Below are 23,711 nucleotides of genomic sequence, written 5' to 3' on the forward strand. Positions count from 1 at the left end.
ACAGATAAGTTGACTTGGGGATTAAAAAGACAAGTAACTGAACAGCAGTCATTTAATGTTTTCCAAAAGGTTCAAGGATTGTGGTGAATTTGGGGATCTTCAACATCCACCAACCAACACTAACAGATGGAACCCTAACTTAACATCTCTCCGATCAATGGCACAATGATGAGACATTTTCCCTGCCTGTGAAGCACCAATTTGACAACAAATAATGGCTTTGATAATGAAAGCCAGGTAAGACCGTTCAAAGGTAAGTTTCTTTCATGTCCACACTTCTGTCAAGGTCGGAGGAAATAAAGAGGTAAAATTACCTTTTGCGAGATATCAGAAAGAGTAACTGCATTTTCGCGGGCTCGTAACCCCGCAGGCTGCACAACCTGAGGCAGATGAAGAATGTCCTTTTGAATTTCCATCGTTTTCTCCTACAAACGAAAAGAACCAAAATATTATGTCAGTGATCGATCAAATTACCTTAACAATGCAGAAAAAGGCAATTGGCAGAAGTTGATCCCAATTATTATGTTTTTAAAAGGGAGATTGTAAAGGGTGCTAAAAGATGATTCTGAAGGGGTCCAAAAGGTAACTCCAATGGGTTCTAAAGGGTAATTTGAAAGGGAAATTCTAAACAGTAAATCTGAAACGTTCAAAATGGTAATTCTCACGAGTTGTGAAGGGAAATTCAAAGGGAAATTCTGAAGGGTTCCAAAGGTTTCCAAAGGAAAATGGTTCCAAAGGGTAATGATAAAGGTTTCCAAAGGATAATGGTTCCCAATGGTAATAATAAAGGATTCTTAAGGATAATGTTTCCAAAGGGTAAAAATAAAGGGTTTTAAAGGGTATTTACAATGGGCAACGCTCGTGGGTTTGTAAGGGTAATTCCAACGGATTAGAAAGGGTAATTCCAAAGGGTTTTGTCTGTTTCTTGGCTTTTCCTGGTTCATTTGAGAAATTCCAAACTGAAACACTTCATTCGGACACGGGTGCGATTTTTTAATGAACCTTTGTAAATCCAATCAAGATGGAGGATGCAGGAAAAAATATTTGGCCATGACCCCTCCCCCTGAACCCACAATTACAGACACATTTTAAAACATTTTTAAGGAAACATTGTGGACGCAATCAACAGGGAGGATGCATGAAAGACTGAACGACCTTTTAGATTTGTTCCCCAATTCATGCTCCACGGGATGGGGACTTTGGGTTTCAGGGGTCAAAATGGAATAAAAATCCAACTCAAAATTTGATATTGGGTAATTCCTGGTGGAACGTTTTTCCATTTTTCAATTTTGCTTTTCGTGGGAAGGGTGCGGATTTGAATTGGGGCACAATCAACTTCACTCCACTGTGGTTTGTAATAATGTCAGTTGATTGTGAAGATATATAATTACATCTGGGGAAAGATGTTCCACGTGAAATTGTAATTGTGATGGGGAGAAACAATAAAAGTAACTGCACATCAGTAATCAAAGTGTGGTGAACAAAAAGCATCCCAACATCGGTATTCTTCTTCTCCAAATGTCATAAAACAGCGCAGAAGGTGAGTGAGACAGCGTTAACAACAGAACGGTTTGATCAACAGGAATATCTGATAATTTATCGTTCCTTTCATTATGAAACTCAGGAGAGACAGCCCAAAGGTAAGTATGATATTTCTGCACACTTTTGTGAAGGTAGTGGAAAATAAAGAGGTAAAATTACCTTTCGTGAGAAACCAGAAATCACAGGTGTATTTCTGCGGGCGAGCAACTTTGCCGGCCGCACACCCTCAGGTGGATGAGGAATGTGTCTTGGCATTTCCCTTGGTTTCTGCAGCACAGGAAAAGAACCATAATGTGAGGTCGGTGGGAGATTTAATTATACCAACAATGAAGTTCAAGTTCAACTGGCAGAAGGAAGAGAAAAAAATTATTATGAGCATCAAGAAACATCAAGTATTCTGATGAATGAGTCACAATGTTCTTAATTATGAATAATTTTATCAATGGGAATATAATTCATCAACATGAGTACTCAAACCAAGCCGATCAAGAAATGACTTGTTTATGAGGAACAATGTTTGTTCCTTCAGAACAAAAACCAGCAACAGCTGCACCTTGCCAAGTATCTCGAGCAAGCACCGATTATATACAACTACATTCTCTTTCACAAGCATCATGAAAGTATCCATGAACACATTTAATGAGTTTAAATGGAAAATAAATTGCAGGTTACAGTTACACGATTGGGCACTTTGAGGAAACCATTGATGGCTGATACCACATGATCAGACACCAATGTGAAAGTCAAATGTTCAAAGTATGAAATCATAAGAATGTGGGTTTCAGATACATTGGTGAGAACTTCACACAATCCTCATAGTAAGGTACCTTATCATCTTCAAGGTCCAGCCTGTGTTTGTCACCACACTTCAAAAAAAAACAAAGGAGAGAAATTTTAATTGGCTCAGTCTGTCTATCTGTCTGTCCGTCACATTATCTCCTCATAAATGGTTGCGCAGAAATTCACCAAATTTGGTAGTTATGATCATCACATGGCAAGTGCTGGGGCAGTATCATATTTGGCCCTGACCACTCCGGCCCTGGAGTGGGGCCAAAAGGTCAAACACCAAAATGTGCAATTACGGGCACATTTTAAAACATTTATAAGCGGTGAAGCGGCTCAAATATTTGGCTATTTCCTTCCTTCCATCCGTCCGTCCATCCACCTGTCAAAATGAAGATGAAGAAGAAGAAGAAGAAGAAGAAGAAGAAGAAGAAGAAGAAGAAGAAGAAGAAGAAGAAGAAGAAGAAGAAGAAGAAGAAGAAGAAGAAGAAGAAGAGGAACCTGTCCACCGCACCGTGTTTAATTTAAAAGGATTCCAAATGGAAATTCAAATAGATTATCAAGGGTGTTTCCAAAGGGTGGTTCTGAAGGGTACATTCTAAGGGTTACATTGTAAAGGGTAGTTATAAATGGGAATTCTGAAGGATTCTCAAAGGGAATTATAATGGGCAATTATCATGGGTTCAAAAGGGTAATTCTAATGGCTTCCAAAGGATAGTTCTAAAGGGATTGAAAGGGTGAAACTAAATGAGTTAAAGGTTAATTCTCGTGGGTCCGAAAGGGTATGAAAGGGATATTCCAAAGTGTAATTGTTTTGAGTTCCAAAGGGTAATATATATTTTTTAATACTTCCACTTATTGTGGTGGCATGAGTTCATGTTTTCAACCAGCTATGATCAACAGTACATCACCACTGCTTCCAAGGAAGGGAGCACCATTGCTGCAATGCCCCTATAACCAATTCACTGGCACTCATTTTGCTGACCGAAGAAGGATGACAACCCCAACGGGTGTTAATTCAGTGGCTGACAGGGCTGGAACTCAGGACCCCAAGATCCCAAGCCCACTACACTAACCACAAATCCAACACCAGTCGTGTTAGTGTATTTTATAAAGGGTGCTAAAGGCTAATTCTATGGCATTCAAAGGGTAATTATAATGTGTTCTAAAGGGCAATTCAAACGGGTTTCATTCATTCCTTGGTTTTGTCTATTTCACATGAAAAATGCCAAACTGAAATGCTTCTTTCAGACATGGGTGTGATTTTTATACCGAAACTTTGTATATCCATTGATGTAAAGTGCTATCTGTGATTTACCAATTGTACAATATATAGTCGTGCTGGGATTCAAAGGCAGATGAGACAGATGAAAGGTAAGGTTTGGTACCTTTGCAGCATTCTGTTCACTTTGTGAGATGTCAAGAAAAGTGAAATTACCTTTTGTGAGAACTTCTCCACAGGAGCAGAAATTTTTGGAAGCCTCGTACACTTCACATTGTTTGGCGGAAGAAGAATGTGAGGAAGGGTTTCCTTCCCTTTCTTCTGCACACAAAAGGAACCATAATATTACATCAGTGATCAATCAATTGATACCAACAATAGTGGTCAGGTCAGGTGTTGGCGCATGTGCCGGAGTAGGGCATCGCTTCATCCACTTTTTGCCAGTACTCCAGGGGCCTCAGTCTGGCCATCCCACAGGCAGATGCCTGGCCCATCCCCATCTCCCTGAGACGCCGATCAACCTGCTGCAACCACGAGGCATATGGTCGGCCTATTGGCCAACTCCACTCACGAGACTCCCTCACTGAGAGAATCTGGTGAGCAGGATCAGCGTCAGGAAAATGAGCCTCATGTCCATACAGCTGCAGCTGATGCTCACGGACTTTTCAGGTAAAAAATCTCGTTTGAGTCTCTCTCAGCAACCGCTCCTTGGACACAAAGTGCAACCAGCGATAGCCAGGATTCTCCGAAGAGACCTGGTACCAAAGGAATTACGTCTCCATCTCAGATCCCTCAACAGAGTCCAAGTCTCACATCCGTAGAGCAAAACTGGAAGCCCCAAGGACCTGAAGACTCAGACTTTCATTCTTTTGCACAGGTACCGATGGCAAAACAAAAAAAATAGCACAGAAAAACTTCAATTGGCAGAAGTAAAGGATATAAAAATTATCATGAGCATCAAGAAACACTAAGTATTCTTACGAATGAGTAACAATGTCTTCAATGGGAATAGAAATCGTCATTAAGAACAAGTTAACCAAATCGATCAAGGAATGACTTGTTCATGAGAAAAATGATTTTTGGTTCAGAAGAGACACCAACAGCACCTTGCCAAATTGCTGAAGCCAGCACCGATTATACAACCACATTCTCTATCAGAAGAATCACAAAAGTATCCATGAACACATTAAAACAGTGAAAATAGAAAATAAATTGCAGGTTACTGAAACATTTTTGGGCCCTTTGAGGAAAGCATTGATGGCTGATACCACATGATCAGTCACCAATCTGGAGGGGAAATGTTCAAAGAAAGAAATAATAAGAACGTGTGTTTCAGGTACATGGATGAGAACGTCACACACCCCTTATGTTGAGGTACTTTCACACCTGAGAATGTCCCGCCACTGTGCTTGTCCTTGCCATAATTTATGGTGATTATGTATTTGCATTACATTTGGAGAACGATGTTCCTTGCCACAGATAAGTTGACATGGGGATTAAAAAGACAAGCAACTGCGCAGCAGTCATTTAATGTTTTCCAAAAGGTTCAAGGATTGTGGTGAATTTGGGGATCTTCAACATCTACCAACCAACACTAACAGATGGAACCCCAGCTTAACGTCTCTCCAATCAATGGCACAATGATGAGACATTTTCCCTGCCTGTGAAGCACCAATCTGACAACGTATCATGGCTTTGATAATTCACAATGTAACAAAGATTTTGTTTGAGTGAATTTTTTGGTTGTTTGTCTTTTATTAGGTCGTAAGAATGCAGAAAAATGCATATCTTTCATGTCGCTAATCGTTATTAAGGAAATGACCGATTTTTTGAAAAATAACAAAAAATTGCATATTTACATAAGAAAATTGCAGAAAAATGTCTTTGAACATAAATGAAACTATACAACAGCGTTCAAACATACAGGGATATGCTAATCAGAAGTAAAATATAGCATACTACTTATTCGATAAGACTGTTTATTGAAAACACACAGATTTTCTGCTCTTTCTTCGGTGAAGAGGCTGGGTTTCTCGGACCAAACCCCAGACGTAGTCGCCCATCGCTCATTATACTGGCCCTGGTAGCGCTTCTCAAATTCCATCACATCTTGGTGGAAGCGCTCACCATGCTCTTCGGAGTAGTCTCCCATCTTGGATTTTAAAAAATCCAAATGGGAATGCATCGTGTGCAATTTCAGGGACATTCTGTAACCCATCTCCCTGTAGGACTTGAGAAGATTGTCGACCAGTTCGCCGTAGTTTTCTTCCTAGTTGTTACCCAAGAAGCCCTGAACAACCGCAACGAAGCTGTGCCAGGCACGTTTCTCCGGTGCCAACAACTTTCAGGAGAACTCCGGGTCCTTCATTCGCTTTTTCATTTGCAGCCCAACGAACACCCCTGCCTTTATTTTTGCCTCCGCCAACTTCGGAAATACCACTTCCAAATGCTTGAAGGCAGCGGACTCATGATCTAGTGCCTTCACAAATTGCTTTATGAGCCCCAGCTTGATGTGGAGGGGTGGCATCAAGATCTTCTCCTGCTCAACCAGCGGTTGCCACTTCACGTTCTTCTCGCCAATGACAAAGCCCGTTCTTGATGGCCAGTCCTTCGTTTCATAATGTCTCGCTGTAGCTCGGCTATCCCAGTAGCAGAGGAAACAGGGATGTTTTGTGAAGTCGCCTTGCAAACCTGTCAAAAAGCCAATCATCTTAAAGTCTCCAATCACTTCCCAATCATGCTCTTCATACTTCACCAGGCGCAGCAGGTGGCGATGGCATTCTATGGAATTCTATGGAATAAATGTGAAGCAGGTGCTTCACATTCTCATAGCCTTCCTTTAGCTGAACAGAGTGGGCGATAGGGATGCTTGGGTGCTTGTTACCATTGTGCAACAGCACCGCTTTCAAGCTTCCAGTTGAGCTGTCCACGAACAGTCGCCAGTTGCTGGGATCATACAGGAATTCAATTTCTTCAAGCAAGCCGTTGATGTCGTGACAATAACACACTTTCTCATCCAGTGTGAAATACTGAGAGAATATGTCATGACGTTGTCTCTGTTTTATTACCCGACAGTTCTCGTCCAACAACTTCCACTGTTTCAACCTGGATGTCAGTAATTCTGCTTTTGATTTGGTGAGTCCTAGGTCCCTGATAAGATCATTGAGCTCCGCTTGGTTAGGGAAATGCGGAATAGCTGGGGTATCATCTGCAACAAAGACATCGTCATGGGCATCTTCTGTTTCGCTGTTGGAACTTGTGCAATCATCTTTCGTGATCACCGGAGGAAGGTTGGGAACTGGAATCTCCTCACAATGCATCACCGGACAAAGAGATGATGGCAGATTGGGGTAGTCGAACACATCCGTCTTCTTTCCCCTGCGGTGACATGTCACTACCACCATACAAAAGTAGCAGTTGTTTGAGTGATCTGTTGGTTCCCGCCAGATTCTTGGCACACCAAACTTCAGTGTTCATTTCTCCCCTCTGTACCACGACTCCAGAGTGGACCGACAGCTTCCGCAAACCATGTGTGGCGCCCAACTCTTGTCCTGGTCCCCTAATTGAACTCCAAAGTACGCCTTGTAAGCCGAACAGAAGAGGTTCCCTTCAATGATGGTGTACTTGACTGACTTGACATTCAGAAAGACTCCGCAGACATAGCAGAAGTTATCAGGATCATGCTTGCAGGAACCTCGAGCAGAAGCCATCATGAGAAAATATCTTTTAATAAAAGAACAAATATAGTAAGACGAATTGAAGGGAAAGAACGGAAACAAAATGTAACAAATATCAAATGACGACTTGAATGAATCATATAAATCACACTTGAATAACCTCCTAGAAAAAATCATATTTTTTCAAAATAATTTCAAAATATTTTCTAAATCACAAAACGATCAACAGTATGCTATGTTTTACTTCTGATTAGCATATCCCTGTATGTTTCAACGCTGTTGTATAGTTTCATTAATGTTCAAATACATTTTTCTGCAATTTTCTAATGTAAATATACAATTTTTTGTTATTTTTCAAAAAATCGGTGTCATTTCCTTAATAACGATTAGTGACATAAAATAAATGCTTTTTCTTCATTCTTACGACCTAATAAAAGATAAACAACCAAAAAATTCACTCAAACAAACTTTTTTTCTTTTTATTGCATAATGTAATGAAAGCCAGGTAAGACCGTTCAAAGGTAAGTTTCCTTCATGTCCATACTTCTGTCAAGGTCGGAGGAAATAAAGAGGTAAAATTACCTTTTGCAAGAAATCAGAAATAAGAACTACATTTTCGCAGGCTCGTAACCCCGCAGGCTGCACACCCTGAGGCAGATGAGGAATGTCCTTTTGAATTTCCATCGTTTTCTCCTACAAACGAAAAGAACCAAAATATTATGTCACTGATCGATCAAATTACCTCAACAATGCAGAAAAAGTTCAATTGGCAGAAGTTGATCCCAATTATTATGTGTTTAAAAGGGAGATTGCAAAGGGTGCTAAAAGATGATTCTAAAGGGGTCCAAATGGTAACTCCAATGGGTTCTAAAGGGTAATTTGAAAGGGAAATTCTCAAGAGTAAATCTGAAACGTTCAAAATGGTAATTCTCACGATTTGTGAAGGGAAATTCAAAGGGAAATTCTGAAGGGTTCCAAAGGTTTCCAAAGGAAAATGGTTCCAAAGGGTAATAATAAAGGTTTCCAAAGGTTAATGGTTCCAAAGGGTAATAATAAAGGATTCTGAAGGATAATGGTTCCAAAGGGTAAAAATAAAGGGTGTTAAAGGGTATTTACATTGGGCATCGCTCATGGGTTTGTAAGGGTAATTGAAACAGATTAGAAAGGGTAATTCCAAAGGATTTTGTCTGTTTCTTGGCTTTTCCTGGTTCATTTGAGAAATTCCAAACTGAAACACTTCATTCGGACATGGGTGCGATTTTTTAATGAACCTTTGTAAATCCAATCAAGATGGAGGACGCATGAAAAAATATTTTGCTATGACCCCTCCCCCAGAACCCACAATTACAGACACATTTTCAAACATTTTTAAGGAAACATTGTGGACGCAATCAAGAGGGAGGATGCATGAAAGACTCAACGACCTTTTAGATTTGTTCCCCGATTCATGCTCCACGGGATGGGGACTTTGGGTTTCAGGGTTCAAAATGGAATAAAAATCCAACTCAAAATTTGATATTGGGTAATTCCTGGTGGAACGTTTTTCCATTTTTCAATTTTGCTTTTCGTGGGAAGCGTGGGGATTTGAATTGTGGCACAATCAACTTCACTCCACTGTGGTTTGTAATAATGTCAGTTGAATGTGGAGATATATAATTACATTTGAGGAAAGATTTTCCACGTGAAATTGTAATTGTTATGGGGAGAAACAATAAAAGTAACTGCACATCAGTAATCAAAGTGTGGTGAACAAAAAGCATCCCAACATCGGTATTCTTCTTCTCCAAATGTCATAAAACAGCGCAGAAGGTGAGTGAGACAGCGTTAACAACAGAACGGTTTGATCAACAGGAATATCTGATAATTTATCAATCCTTTCATTATGAAACTCAGGAGAGACAGCCCAAAGGTAAGTATGATATTTCTGCACACTTATGTGAAGGTAATGGAAAATAAAGAGGTAAAATTACCTTTCGTGAGAAACCAGAAATCACAGGTGTATTTCTGCGGGCGAGTAACTTCGCCGGCCGCACACCCTCAGGTGGATGAGGAATGTGTCTTGGCATTTCCCTTGGTTTCTGCAGCAGAGGAAAAGAACCATAATGTGAGGTCAGTGAGAGATTTAATTATACCAACAATAAAGTTCAAGTTCAATTGGCAGAAGGAAGAGAAAAAAATTTATTATGAGCATCAAGAAACATCAAGTATTCTGATGAATGAGTAACAATGCTCTTAATTATGAATAATTTTATCAATGGGAATATAATTCATCAACATGAGTACTCAAACCAAGCCGATCAAGAAATGACTTGTTCAGGAGGAACAATGTTTTTTCCTTCAGAACAAAAACCAGCAACAGCTGCACCTTGCCAAGTAGCTCGAGCAAGCACCGATTATATACAACTACATTCTCTTTCAAAAGCATCACAAAAGTATCCATGAACAGATTTAAAGAGTTTAAATGGAAAATAAATTGCAGGTTACAGTTACACGATTGGGCACTTTGAGGAAAGCATTGATGGCTGATACCACATGATCAGACACCAATGTGAAAGTCAAATGTTCAAAGTATGAAATCATAAGAATGTGGGTTTCAGGTACATTGGTGAGAACTTCACACAATCCTCATGGTAAGGTACCTTATCACCTTCAAGGTCCAGCCTGTGTTTGTCACCACACTTCAAAAAAAACAATGGAGAGAAATTTCAATTGGCTCAGTCTGTCTATCTGTCTGTCCGTCACATTATCTCCTCATAAATGGTTGCGCAGAAATTCACCAAATTTGGTAGTTATGATCATCACATGGCAAGTATCATATTAGTATCATAGTATCAAAGCAGTATCATATTTGGCCCTGACCACTCGGGCCCTGGAGTGGGGCCAAAAGGTCAAACACCAAAATGTGCAATTACGGGCACATTTTAAAACATTTATAAGTGGTGAAGCGGCTCAAATATTTGGCAATTTCCTTCCTTCCATCGGTCCGTCCATCCATCTGTCAAAATGAAGAAAAAGAAGAAGAACCTGTCTACCGCACCGTGTTTAATTCAAAAGGATTCCAAATGGTAATTCAAATAGATTATCAAGGGTGTTTCCAAAGGGTGGTTCTAAAGGGAACATTGTAAAGGGTAGTCATAAATGGGAATTCTGAAGGGGAATTATAATGGGCAAATTTCATGGGTTCAAAAGGGTAATTCTAATGGCTTCCAAAGGGTAGTTCTAAAGGGATCGAAAGGGTGAATCTTAAGGAGTTAAAGGTTAATTCTCGTGGGTCCAAAAGGGTACTAAAAGGGATATTCCAAAGTGTAATTGTTTTGACTTCCAAAGGGTAATATATATATTTTTTAATACTTCCACTTATTGTGGTGGCATGATTTCATGTTTTCAATCAGCTATGATCAACAGTACATCACCACTGCTTCCAAGTATGGGAGCCCCATTGCTGCAATGCCCCTATTACCAATTCAATGGCACTCATTTTTCTGACCTTAGAAGGATGAAAACCCCAACTGGTGTTAATTCAGTGGCTGACAGGGCTTGAACTCAGGACCCCAAGATCCCAAGCCCACTACACTAACCACAAATCCAACACCAGTCGTGTTAGTGTATTTATAAAGGGTGCTAAAGGCTAATTCTATAGCATTCAAAGGGTAATTCTAATGTGTTCTTAAGGGCAATTCAAACGGGTTTCATTCATTTCTTGGTTTTGCCTATTTCTCATGAAAAATGCCAAACTGAACTGCTTCTTTCAGACATGGGTGTGATTGTTATACCGAAACTTTGTATATCCATTGATGTAAAGTGCTATTTGTGATTTACCAATTGGACAATATATCGTCATGCTGGGATTCAAAGGCAGAGAAGACAGATGAAAGTTAAGGTTTGGTACCTTTGCAGCATTCTGTTCACTTTGTGAGATGTAAAGAAAAGTGAAATTACCTTTTGTGAGAGCTTCTCCACAGGAGCAGAAATTTTTGGAAGCTGAGTACACTTCACATTGTTTGGCGGAAGAGGAATGTGAGGAAGGGTTTCCTTCTGTTTCTTCTGCACACAAAAAGAACCATAATATTACATCAGTGATCAATCAATTGATACCAACAATAGTGGTCAGGTCAGGTGTCGGCGCATGTGCCAGAGTAGGGCATCGCTTCGTCCCATTTTTGCCAGTACTCTTGGGGCCTCAGTCTGGCCATCCCACAGGCAGATGCCTGGCCCATCCCCATCTCCCTGAGATGCCGATCAACCTGCTGCAACCACGAGGCATATGGTCAGCCTATTGGCCAACTCCACTCACGAGACTCCCTCACTGAGAGAATCTGGTGAGCAGGAACAGCGTCAGGAAAATGAGCCTCATGTCCAAACAGCTGCAGCTGATGCTCACGGACTTTTCAGGTAAAAAATCTCCATTCAGTCTCTCTCAGCAACCGCTCGTTGGGCACAAAGTCCAACCAGCGATAGCCAGGATTCTCCAAAGAGACCTGGTACCAAAGGAATTATGTCTCCATCTCAGATCCCTCATCAGAGTCCAAGTCTCACATCCGTAGAGCAAAACTGGAAGCCCCAAGTACCTGAAGACTCAGACTTTCATTCTTTTGCACAGGTACCGATGGCAAAACAAAAAAAAAATAGCACAGAAAAACTTCAATTGGCAGAGGTAAAGGATATAAAAATTATCATGAGCATCAAGAAACACCAAGTATTCTTACGAATGAGTAACAATGTCCTCAATGGGAATAGTAATAGGAGTAGAAATCGTCATTAAGAACAACTCAAACCAAACCGATCAAGGAATGACTTGTTCATGAGGAAAATGATTTTTGGTTCAGAAGAGACATCAACAGCACCTTGCCAAATTGCTGAAGCCAGCACCAATTATACAACCACATTTTCTATCAGAAGAATAACAAAAGTATCCATGAACACATTAAAACAGTGAAAATAGAAAATAAATTGCAGGTTACTGAAACATTTTTGGGCTCTTTGAGGAAAGCATTGATGGCTGATACCACATGATCAGTCATCAATCTGGAGAGAAATGTTTAAAGAAAGAAATAATAAGAACGTGCGTTTCAGGTACATTGATGAGAACGTCACACACCCCTTATGTTGAGGTACTTTCACACCTTAGAATGTCCCGCCACTGTGCTTGTCCTTGCCATAATTTCTGGTGATTATGTATTTGCATTACATTTGGAGAATGATGTGCCATGTCACAGATAAGTTGACATGGGGATTAAAAAGACAAGCAACTGCGCAGCAGTCATTTAATGTTTTCCAAAAGGTTCAAGGATTGTGTTGAATTGGGGGATCTTCAACATCCACCAACCATCACGAACAATAACGAACAACATCACGAACAACAAATAATGGCTTTGATAATGAAAGCCAGGTAAGACCGTTCAAAGGTAAGTTTCCTTCATGTCCACACTTCTGTCAAGGTCGGAGGAAATAAAGAGGTAAAATTACCTTTTCCGAGATATCAGAAAGAATAACTAAATTTTTGCGGTCTCGTAACCCCGCAGGCTGCACCCCCTGAAGCAGATGAGGAATGTCCTTTTGAATTTCCATCGTTTTCTCCTACAAACGAAAAGAACCATAATATTACATCAGTGATCGATCATAATTACTTCAACAATGCAGAAAAAGTTCAATTGGCAGAAGTTGATCCCAATTATTATGTGTTCAAAAGGGAAATTGTAAAGACTGCGAAAAGATCATTCTAAAGGGTTCCAAAAGGTAATTCCAATGGGTTCTAAAGGGTAATTTGAAAGGAAAATTCTAAGGAGTAAATGTGAAACGATCAAAATGGTAATTCCCACGAGTTGTGAAGGGTAATTCAAAGGGAAATTCTGATGGGTTCCAAAGGTTTTCAAAGGAAAATGGTTACATGGGGTGATAATAAAGGTTTCCAAAGGATAATGGTTCCAAAGGGTAAAAATAAAGGGTGTTAAAGGGTATTTCCAAAGGGCAAATTTTGTGGGTTTGTAAGGGTAATTCCAACGGATTGGAAAGGGTAATTCCAAAGGGTTTTGTCCGTTTCTGGGCTTTTCCTGGTTCATTTGAGCAATTCCAAACTGAAACACTTCATTCGGACGCGGGTGCGATTTTTTAATGAAACTTTGTCAATCCAATCAAGATGGAGGACGCATGAAAAAAATATTTGGCCCTGACCCCTCCCCCTGACCCCACAATTACAAACACATTTTAAAACATTTTTACGGAAACATTGTGGACGCAATCAAGAGGAAGGATGCATGAAAGACTTCATGACCTTTCGATTTGTTCCCCGATTCATGCTCCACAGGATGGGGACTTTGGGTTTCAGGGGTCAAAATTGAATAAAAATCCAACTTAAAATTTGATATCGGGTAATTCCTGGTGGAACGTTTTCCCATTTTGCTTTTCGTGGGAAGCGTGGGGATTTGAATTGGGGCACAATCGACTTCACTCCACTGTTGTTTGTAATAATGTCACTTGATTGTGCAGATATATAATTACATTTGGGGAGAGATGTTCCACGTGCAATTGAAATTGTACTGGGGAGAAACAATAAAAGCAACTGCACATCAGTAATAAGAGTGTGGTGAACAAAAAGCATCCCAACATCGGTATTCTGCTTCTCCAAATGTCATAAAACAGCGCAGAAGGCGATTGAGACAGCATTAACAACAGAACGGTTTGACCAACAGGAATATCTGATAAGTTATCGTTCCTTTGATAATGAAACTCAGGAGAGACAACTCAAAGGTAAGTATGATATTTCTGCACACTTCTGTGAAGGTAGTGGAAAATAAAGAGGTAAAATTACCTTTCGTGAGAAAGCAGAAATCAGAGGTATATTTCTGCGGGCGAGTAATTTTGCCGGCCGCACACCCTCAGGTGGATGAGGAATGTGTCTTGGCATTTCCCTTGGTTTCTGCAGCACAGGAAAAGAACCATAATGTGCGGTCAGTGAGAAATTGAATTATACCAACAATGAAGTTCAAGTTCAATTGGCAGAAGGAAGAGAAAAAAAGTTATTATGAGCATCAAGAAACATCAAGTGTTCTGATGAATGAGTAACAATGTTCTTAATTATGAATAATTTTATCAATGGGAATATAATTCATCAACATGAGTACTCAAACCAAGCCGATCAAGAAATGACTTGTTTATGAGGTACAATATTTTTTCCTTCAGAACAGAAACCAACAACAGCTGCACCTTGCCAAGTAGCTTGAGCAAACACCGATTATATACAACTACATTCTCTTTCACAAGCATCATAAAAGTAACCATGAACACATTTAAATAGTTTAAATGGAAAACAAGTCTGAAGACGATGATGGTTCACGAGCGGTATTTGACGATGTATATCGTTTCAGAAGTCAAGGATGAGACAATGTGATAATGTTTGACCAAGTTATAAAAATAATCAACATGATGTGGTACGGGTGACAGGTTATTCGCTGAAAAATGTCAAAAACCCGGTTTCGTTCAACAACTTTAAACATTTGACCTTTGCATTACCTTTAAAGGTCCCAAAACAATGTTGTGGAGATTAAAATAAGGAAACAGGATACGTGCTATAGCTTAATGGAGTTAGTTCGTCGAAGAAGGTCGAAAACCCGGTTCGATTCTCACAACTTTGAAAATTTGACCTTTGTGAACTTTAAAGATCAAAGGTCAAGAATTATGACCTTTCGTGCAAAACTTCCTCTGGAACATTCCAGGAACAATATAACGTCATATAGGCTATATAGCATTTCACACTCCTCGGATTATCCAGACTTTGATGAAATAAGCGTAAAAACAAACTTGAAGGGGGCGCCACGGGCAAGGTGTTCGAGATAGAGCAAAATGGTTTGAAGACTTTAGGTGGGGAATGACCTCAAGATTATGCATAAAAAATATTTTCATCCTCGCTCTCAAAGTTTGGGCGGTCGTCTGATTTTTGTCAAAATTCGAAATTTTCTACGTTCATGACCTTGACCTTGTGACCTTGACCTTGGGACTAAAATTAAAAATGAAAATTGGGACTATGCAGGTGCCATTGGGCTAACCAAATACCGAAACCCCTTCCAGATTCGACAAACCCCCTCGGAGAAGATACAAATTGAAATCGGCTAACCCCTAAAAACAATTTCGCAATTTTCTAAGTTCGTGACCTTGTGGCCTTGATGATGGGACGAAAATGAAAAATCGAGCTCTGTGGGGCTATGCAGGTGCCATTGGACTAACCAAATACCGAAACCTCTGCCAGATTCGACAAACCCCTCGGAGAAGAAATTTTTTATGTCAAAATCGCAATTTTCAAAGTTCGTGACCTTGTGACCTTGACCTTGGGACGAAAATGAAAAATCGAGCTCCATGGGGCTATGCAGGTGCCATTGGGCTAACCAAATACCAAAATCCCTGTCAGATTCGACAAAACCCCAAGGAGAAGATGCAAATTGAAATCGGCTACCCCCTAACAACACATGTTTTTTGGGCGTGGCTCCACCCATAATGAGCGCTCCACGCCCATTCTCAGGAAAACACAACTATATCATGATATAAACCTCCTACCAAAATTTCATCAGGATTGGATCAAAAACCACGGAGCTATGCTCGGGACAGACAGACAGAGAGACACACAAAAAAATAAAAACAATGTCACCCGCAGGGTGACCTGAATCTTGCCTAAAGGTGACCACGTGTGACTTCTTTAAGGTCACACTGAGGTGAACAGAGCTGCTATCCACCAGGAGTGACTCCTTCAGGAATATCTGCCGACGAGAGATTCCGATGAGAATCGTTCCACAGAGTAACCATGAAAAATATGCGTTTGCCTCATAACGTCACCAAATGACGTCATAACGTCTCAAGCTTGACATATCGAGAAAGCACTCATCGAGGTATTCAATTTGAGGTACTACACGATATGGTTCCTACAACTTGAAAATTTGACCTTGGGGTCAAATATGTTTGACCTCAGGCGCTAACCATGAAGGTCAAGGCCAATCGCCACCAAAATTAATCAGCTGAGCGCCAGACCATGAACTATATTCCCATGAAGCTTGAAGACGATCCGATCAAAATGACTCAAACAATAAGGGTTTCGTCGACTCCCCTGATTTGCGACAAAGTGACCTTGACCTGTGACCTTGACCTTCAAAATTTTGTGCACTGAAAGGGACCTCTATAGGCCTCTGATATGCGAAGTTACAAAAATTTCCAATGATAACTGTGCTCTGCAGAATTTTTTTATACGTGATTACAGACAAACAAACAAATAAACAAACAAAAAAAAGAAAAAGAAACATACAAGCTGACTAACATATCTTGCAAAAACTTCGTTTTGGCAAGATAATAACGAATATAGTGGTCACTTATATTTTTCGTGAAAATATTTTTTCGTGAACCAATAAATTGCAGGTTACTGTTACACGATTGGGCACTTTGAGGAAACCATTCATGGCTGATACCACATGATCAGACACCAATGTGAAAGTCAAATGTTCAAAGTATGAAATAATAAGAATGTGGGTTTCAGGTACATTGGTGAGAACTTCACACAATCCTCATGGTAAGGTACCTTATCACCTTCAAGGTCCAGCCTGTGTTTGTCACCACACTTCAAAAAAAACAATGGGGAGAAATTTCAATTGGCTCGGTTTGTCTATCTGTCTGTCCGTCACATTATCTCCTCATAAATGGTTGCGCAGAAATTCACCAAACTTGCTAGTTATGGTCATCACATGGCAAGTGCTGGAGCAGTATCATATTTGGTCCTGACCACTCGGGCCCTGGAGTGGGGCCAAAAGGTCAAACTCCAAAATGTGCAATTACGGGCACATTTTAAAACATTTATAAACGGTGAAGCGGCTTCAATATTTGGCTATTTCCTTCCTTCCATCCGTCCGTCCATCCGTCCATCCATCGATGTGTCAAAATGAAGAAGAAGAAGAACCTGTCTGCCACACCATGTTTAATTCAAAAGGATTCCAAATGGTAATTCAAATAGATTATCAAGGGTGTTTCCAAAGGGTGGTTCTCAAGGGTACATTGTAAAGGATAGTTATAAATGGGAATTCTGAAGGATTCTCAAAGAGAATTATAATTAGCAATTATCATGGGTTCAAAAGGGAAATTCTAATGGTTTCCAAAGGATAGTTCGAAAGGGATCGAAAGGGTGAATCTAAAGGAGTTAAAGGTTAATTCTCGTGGGTCCGAAAGGGTACTAAAGGGATATTCCAAAGTGTAATTGTTATGAGTTCCAAAGGGTAATATATATTTTTTAATACTTCCACTTATTGTGGTGGCATGATTTCATGTTTTCAACCAGCTATGATCAACAGTACATCACCACTGCTTCCAAGTATGGGAGCACCATTGCTGCAATGCCCCTATTACCAATTCACTGGCACTCGTTTTGCTGACCTAAGAAGGATGACAACCCCAACTGGTGTTAATTCAGTGGCTGACAGGGCTTGAACTCAGGACCCCAAGATCCCAAGCCCACTACACTAACCACAAATCCAACACCAGTCGTGTTAGTGTATTTATAAAGGGTCCTAAAGGCTAATTATAGAGCATTCAAAGGGTAATTCTAATGTGTTCTAAAGGGCAATTCAAACGGGTTTCGTTCATTTTTTGGTTTTGTCTATTTCACATGAAAAATGCCAAAATGAACTGCTTCTTTCAGACAGGGGTGTGATTTTTATACCGAAACATTGTATATCCATTGATGTAAAGTGCTATCTGTGATTCACCAATTGGACAATATATAGTCATGCTGGGATTCAAAGGCAGATGAGACAGATGAAAGGTAAGGTTTGGTACCTTTGCAGCATTCTGTTCCCGTAGTGAGATGTAAAGAAAAGTGAAATTACCTTTTGTGAGAGATTCTTCACAGGAGCAGAAATTTTTGGAAGCAGAGTTTGGCGGATTGGACACCTCACATTGTTTGGCGGAAGAGGAATGTGAGGAAGGGTTTCTTTCCGTTTCTTCTGCACACAAAAAGAACCATAATATTACATCAGTGATCAATCAAATTAATCAAATTATTACAATCAAAGGAAAATGCTTTTTGGTTCAGAAGAAACACGAACAGCAGCTGCACCTTGCCAAATTGCTGAAGCCAGTACCGATTATACAACCACATTCTGTATCAGAAGAATAACAAAAGTATCCATGAACACATGAAAACGGTGAAAATGGAAACTAAATTGCAGGTTACTGAAACATTTTTGGGCTCTTTGAGGAAAGCATTGATGGCTGATACCACCTGATCAGTCACCAATCTGGAGGGGAAATGTTCAAAGAAAGAAATAATAAGAATGTGGGTTTCAGGTACATTGATGAGAACGTCACACACCCCTTATGTTGAGTTACTTTCACACCTGAGAATTCAATGGGAAATTCTGAAGGGTTCCAAAGGTTTCCAAAGGAGAATGGTTCCAAAGGGTAATAATCAAGGGTTCTGAAGGATAATGGTTCCAAAAGGGAATAATAAAGGGTTCTAAAGGAGAATGGTTCCAAAGGAAAATAAAGGGTTCTAAAGGATAATGGTTCCAAAAGGTAATAATAAAGGGTTCCAAAGGATAATGGTTCCAAAGGGTAATAATAAATGGTTCCAAAGGATAATGGTTCCAGAGGGTAATAATAAAGGGGTCTGAAGGATAATGGTTCCAAAGGATAATAATAAAGGGTTCTGAAGGATAATGGTTCCAAAGGGTAATAATAAAGGTTTCTAAAGGATAATGGTTCCAAAGGTTAATAATAAAGGATTCAGAAGGATAATGGTTCCAAAGGGTAATAATAAAGGGGTCTGAAGGATAATGGTTCCAAAGGATAATAACAGAGAGTTCTAAAGGATAATGCTTCCAAAGCATAAAAATAAAGGGTTCTGAAGGAAAATGGTTCCAAAGGGTAATAATAAAGGGGTCTGAAGGATAATGGTTCCAAAGGATAATAACAGAGAGTTCTAAAGGATAATGCTTCCAAAGCGTAAAAATAAAGGGTTCTGAAGGAAAATGGTTCCAAAGGGTAATAATAAAGGGTTCCAAAGGATAATGGTTCCAAAGGGTAATAATAAATGGTTCCAAAGGATAATGGTTCCAGAGGGTAATAATAAAGGGGTCTGAAGGATAATGGTTCCAAAGGTTAATAATAAAGGATTCTGAAGGATAATGGTTCCAAAGGGTAATAATAAAGGGGTCTGAAGGATAATGGTTCCAAAGGATAATAACAGAGAGTTCTAAAGGATAATGCTTCCAAAGCGTAAAAATAAAGGGTTCTGAAGGAGAATGGTTCCAAAGGGTAATAATAAAGGGTTTTTACCGGTAATTCGAAAGGGTATTTCTGATTGGTTTGAAAGGGTAATTCCAACGGATTACAAAGGGTAATTCCAACGGGCTTTGTCCGTTTCTTGGCTTTTCCTGGTTCACATGAAAAATGCCAAACTGAACTGCTTCTGTCAGACATGGGTGTGATTTTTATACGGAAACTTTGTATATCCATTGATGTAAAGTGCTATCTGTGATTCACCAATTGGACAATATATAGTCGTGCTGAGATTCAAAGGCAGATGAGACAGATGAAAGGTAAGGTTTGGTACCTTTGTAGCATTCTGTTCGCGTAGTGAGATGTAAAGAAAGGTGAAATTACCTTTTGTGAGAGATTCTCCACAGAAGCAGAAGTTTTTGGAAGCTGACTACACCTCACATTGTTTGGTTGATCAGGAATGTGAGGAAGGATTTCCTTAGGTTTCTTCTGCACACAAAAAGAACCATAATATTACGTCAGTGATCAATAAAATTATACCAACAATAGAGGTCAGGTCAGGTGTCAGAGCATGTGCTGGAGTCGGGCGTCGCTGCGTCCACTTTTTGCCAGTACTCCAGGGGCCTCAGTCCGGCCATCCCAGAGGCAGATGCCTGGCCCATCCCCATCTCCCTGAGATGTCGATCAACCTGCTGCAATGAGGCATGTGGCCGGCTGATTGGCCTCCTCCACTCGCGAGACTCCCTCGCTGAGAGAATCTGGTGAGCAGGATCCGCGTCAGGAAAATGAGCCTCATGTCCTTACAGCTGCAACTGATGCTTACGGACTTTTCAGGTAAAAAAAATCTCATTTGAGTCTCTCTCAGCAACGGCTCGTTGGACACAAAGTTCAACCAGCGATAGTCAGAATTCTCCGAAGAGACCTGGTATCAAAGGAATTATGTCTCCATCTCAGATCCCTCATCAGAGTCCAAGTCTTACATCCGTAGAGCAAAACTGGAAGCACCAAGGACCTGAAGACTCAGAATTTCATTCTTCTGCACAGGTACCGATGGAAAAACAAAAAAAAATAGCACAGAAAAACTTCATTTGGCAGAAGTGGAGGATATAAAAATTCTCATGAGCATCAAGAAACACCAAGTATTCTTACGAATGAGAAACAATGTTATCAATGGGAATAGAAATCGTCATCAAGAACAACTCAACCCAAACCGATCAAGGAATGACTTGTTCATGAGGAAAATGATTTTTGGTTCAGAACAGACACCAACAGCCACTGCACAATGTCAAATTAGTCCATGGACCCAGGCCAGAAATTCCACTTGTCGGTACCATCTAAGGAAACCAATCCTCGTTATGATTTTTGAATTGGTGTATATATATATATATATATATATATATATATATATATATATATATATATATATATATATCATATTTTGATGTGATAACCACTGCAGACCGGCAGCTTATTGGTAGTTATCATCTCTGGAACGTACCCACCCTCCGCATAATGAAAGCGAAAAGGCACACAAATCTGCATATCCTGAGCTGTTATTGAACGATATTACCTTCATGCGATGTGTCAATAGTCCATTGTGTGATTTTCTGTAAAACGTCAATATCTCAGAATGGTAAAATGTTAAAAATGCAAAATACAAACACGAGGCTGCTCTTCTGGAACGGTTATTACATATTGAAATAATCATATAGTCCCTACCAATAACTTAGTAGCCCTAAAGTTTGGTTTCCCAGATGGTACCGATATATGCCTGGGCCCATGGACTAAATTGCTGAAACCAGCACCGATTATACAACCACATTCTCTATCAGAAGAAAAACAAAAGTATCCAAGAACACAATAAAACTGAAAATAGAAAATAAGTTGCAGGTTACTGAAATATTTTGGGCACTTTGAGGAAAGCATTGATGGCTGATACCACATGATCAGTCACCAATCTGGAGGGAAAATATTCAAAGAAAGAAATAATAAGAATGTGGGTTTCAGGTACATTGATGAGAACGTCACACACCCCTTATGTTGAGGTACTTTCACACCTTTGAATGACCCTCCACTGTGTTTGTCCTTGTCATAATTTCTGGTGATTATGTATTTGCATTACATTTGGAGAACGATGTGCCATGTCACAGATAAGTTGACATGGGGATTAAAAAGACAAGCAACTGCGCAGCAGTCATTTAATGTTTTCCAAAAGGTTCAAGGATTGTGTTGAATTGGGGGATCTTCAACATCCACCAACCAACACTAACAGATGGGACCCCAGCTTAACGTCTCTCCGATGAAAGACACAATGATGAGACATTTTCCCTGCCTGTGAAGCACCAATCTGACAACTTATCGTTGCTTTGATAATGAAAGCCAGGTGAAACCGCTCAAAGGTAAGTATTCTCCATGTCCACACTTCTGTTAAGGTAGTAGTAAATAAAGAGGTAAAATTACCTTTTGCGAGAAATCAGAAATCGAAACTAAATTTTCGTGGGCTTGTAACTCCGGAGGCTGCACATCCTGATGCAGATGAGGAATGTCCTTTTGAATTTCCATCGGTTTCTCCTACAAACAAAAAGAACCATAATATTACACCAGTGATCGTTCAAATTACCTCAACAATACAAAAAAGTTCAATTGGCAGAAGTTGATCCCAATTATTATGTGTTCAAAAGGGAAATTGTAAAGGGTGCTAAAAGATGATTCTAAAGGTTTCCAAAAGTAACTCCAATGGGTTCTAAAGGGAAATTTGAAAGGAAAATTCCAAAGCGTAAATCTGAGACGTTCAAAATGGTAATTCTCACGAGTTATGAAGGGTAATTCAATGGGAAATTCTGAAGGGTTCCAAAGATTTCCGAAGGAAAATTGTTCCAAAGGGTAATAATCAAGGGTTCTGAAGGATAATGGTTCCAAAAGGGAATAATAAATGGTTCTAAAAGATAATGGTTCCAAAGGATAATAAAGGATTTCAAAGGATAATGGTTCCAAAGGGTAATAATAAAGGGTTCCAAAGGATAATGGTTCCAATGGGTAATAATAAAGGGTTCTAAAGGATAATGGTTCCAAAGGGTAATAATAAAGGGTTCTGAAGGATAATGGTTCCAAAGGGTAATAACAAAGGGTTCTAAAGGATAATGGTTCCAAAGGGTAAAATTAAAGGGTTCTGAAGGATAATGGTTCCAAAGGGTAATAATAAAGGGGTCTGAAGGATAATGGTTCCAAATAGTAATAATAAAGGTTTCTAAAGGATAATGGTTCCAAAGGATATTAAAAAAAGGTTCGAAAGGATAATGCTTCCAAAGGGTAAAAATAAAGGGTTCTGAAGGAGAATGGTTCCAAAGGGTAATAGTAAAGGGTTCTAAAGGATAATGGTTCCAAAGGGTAATAATAAAGGGTTCTAAAGGATAATGGTTCCAAAGGGTAATAATAAAGGGTTCTAAAGGATAATGGTTCCAAAGGGTAAAATTAAAGGGTTCTGAAGGATAATGGTTCCAAAGGGTAATAATAAAGGGGTCTGAAGGATAATGGTTCCAAAGGGTAATAATAAAGGTTTCTAAAGGATAATGGTTCCAAAGGATATTAAAAAAAGGTTCGAAAGGATAATGCTTCCAAAGGGTAAAAATAAAGGGTTCTGAAGGAGAATGGTTCCAAAGGGTAATAATAAAGGGTTTTTACGGGTAATTCGAAAGGGTATTTCTGGTTGGTTTGAAAGGGTAATTCCAACGGATTACAAAGGGTAATTCCAACGGATTACAAAGGGTAATTCCAACGGATTACAAAGGGTAATTCCAACGGATTACAAAGGGTAATTCCAACGGATTACAAAGGGTAATTCCAACGGATTACAAAGGGTAATTCCAACGGGCTTTGTCCGTTTCTTGGCTTTTCCTGGTTCACATGAAATATGCCAAACTGAACTGCTTCTTTTGGACATGGGTGTGATTTTTATACGGAAACTTTGTATATCCATTGATGTAAAGTGCTATCTGTGATTCACCAATTGGACAATATATAGTCGTGCTGAGATTCAAAGGCAGATGAGACAGATGAAAGGTAAGGTTTGGTACCTTTGTAGCATTCTGTTCACGTAGTGAGATGTAAAGAAAGGTGAAATTACCTTTTGTGAGAGATTCTCCACAGAAGCAGAAGTTTTTGGAAGCTGACTACACCTCACATTGTTTGGTTGATCAGGAATGTGAGGAAGGATTTCCTTAGGTTTCTTCTGCACAGAAAAA

At 39.7% G+C, this 23,711-nt stretch overlaps 2 long non-coding RNA genes across 2 annotated transcripts; both read right to left on the reverse strand.

The window, feature by feature from the left end:
* Positions 1 to 314: 314 nt before the first annotated feature.
* On the reverse strand, positions 315 to 3,870 carry LOC147017380 (uncharacterized). The gene is made up of 3 exons (XR_015049738.1): positions 3,764 to 3,870; positions 1,702 to 1,809; positions 315 to 425 (listed from the first exon to the last, which is right to left on the reverse strand). It is a non-coding gene; the product is annotated as an uncharacterized LOC147017380 (long non-coding RNA).
* Positions 3,871 to 19,879: 16,009 nt separating this feature from the next.
* On the reverse strand, positions 19,880 to 23,680 carry LOC147017381 (uncharacterized). Its single transcript, XR_015049739.1, has 3 exons — positions 23,594 to 23,680; positions 21,931 to 22,041; positions 19,880 to 19,959 (listed from the first exon to the last, which is right to left on the reverse strand). It is a non-coding gene; the product is annotated as an uncharacterized LOC147017381 (long non-coding RNA).
* Between the last annotated feature and the right edge of the window lie 31 nt (positions 23,681 to 23,711).

This window comes from Eptatretus burgeri, chromosome 11 (genome assembly GCF_056783735.1).
Source record: "Eptatretus burgeri isolate ZD-2024b chromosome 11, Ebu_testis_v1, whole genome shotgun sequence".
Classification (NCBI taxonomy): Eukaryota; Metazoa; Chordata; class Myxini; order Myxiniformes; family Myxinidae; genus Eptatretus; species Eptatretus burgeri.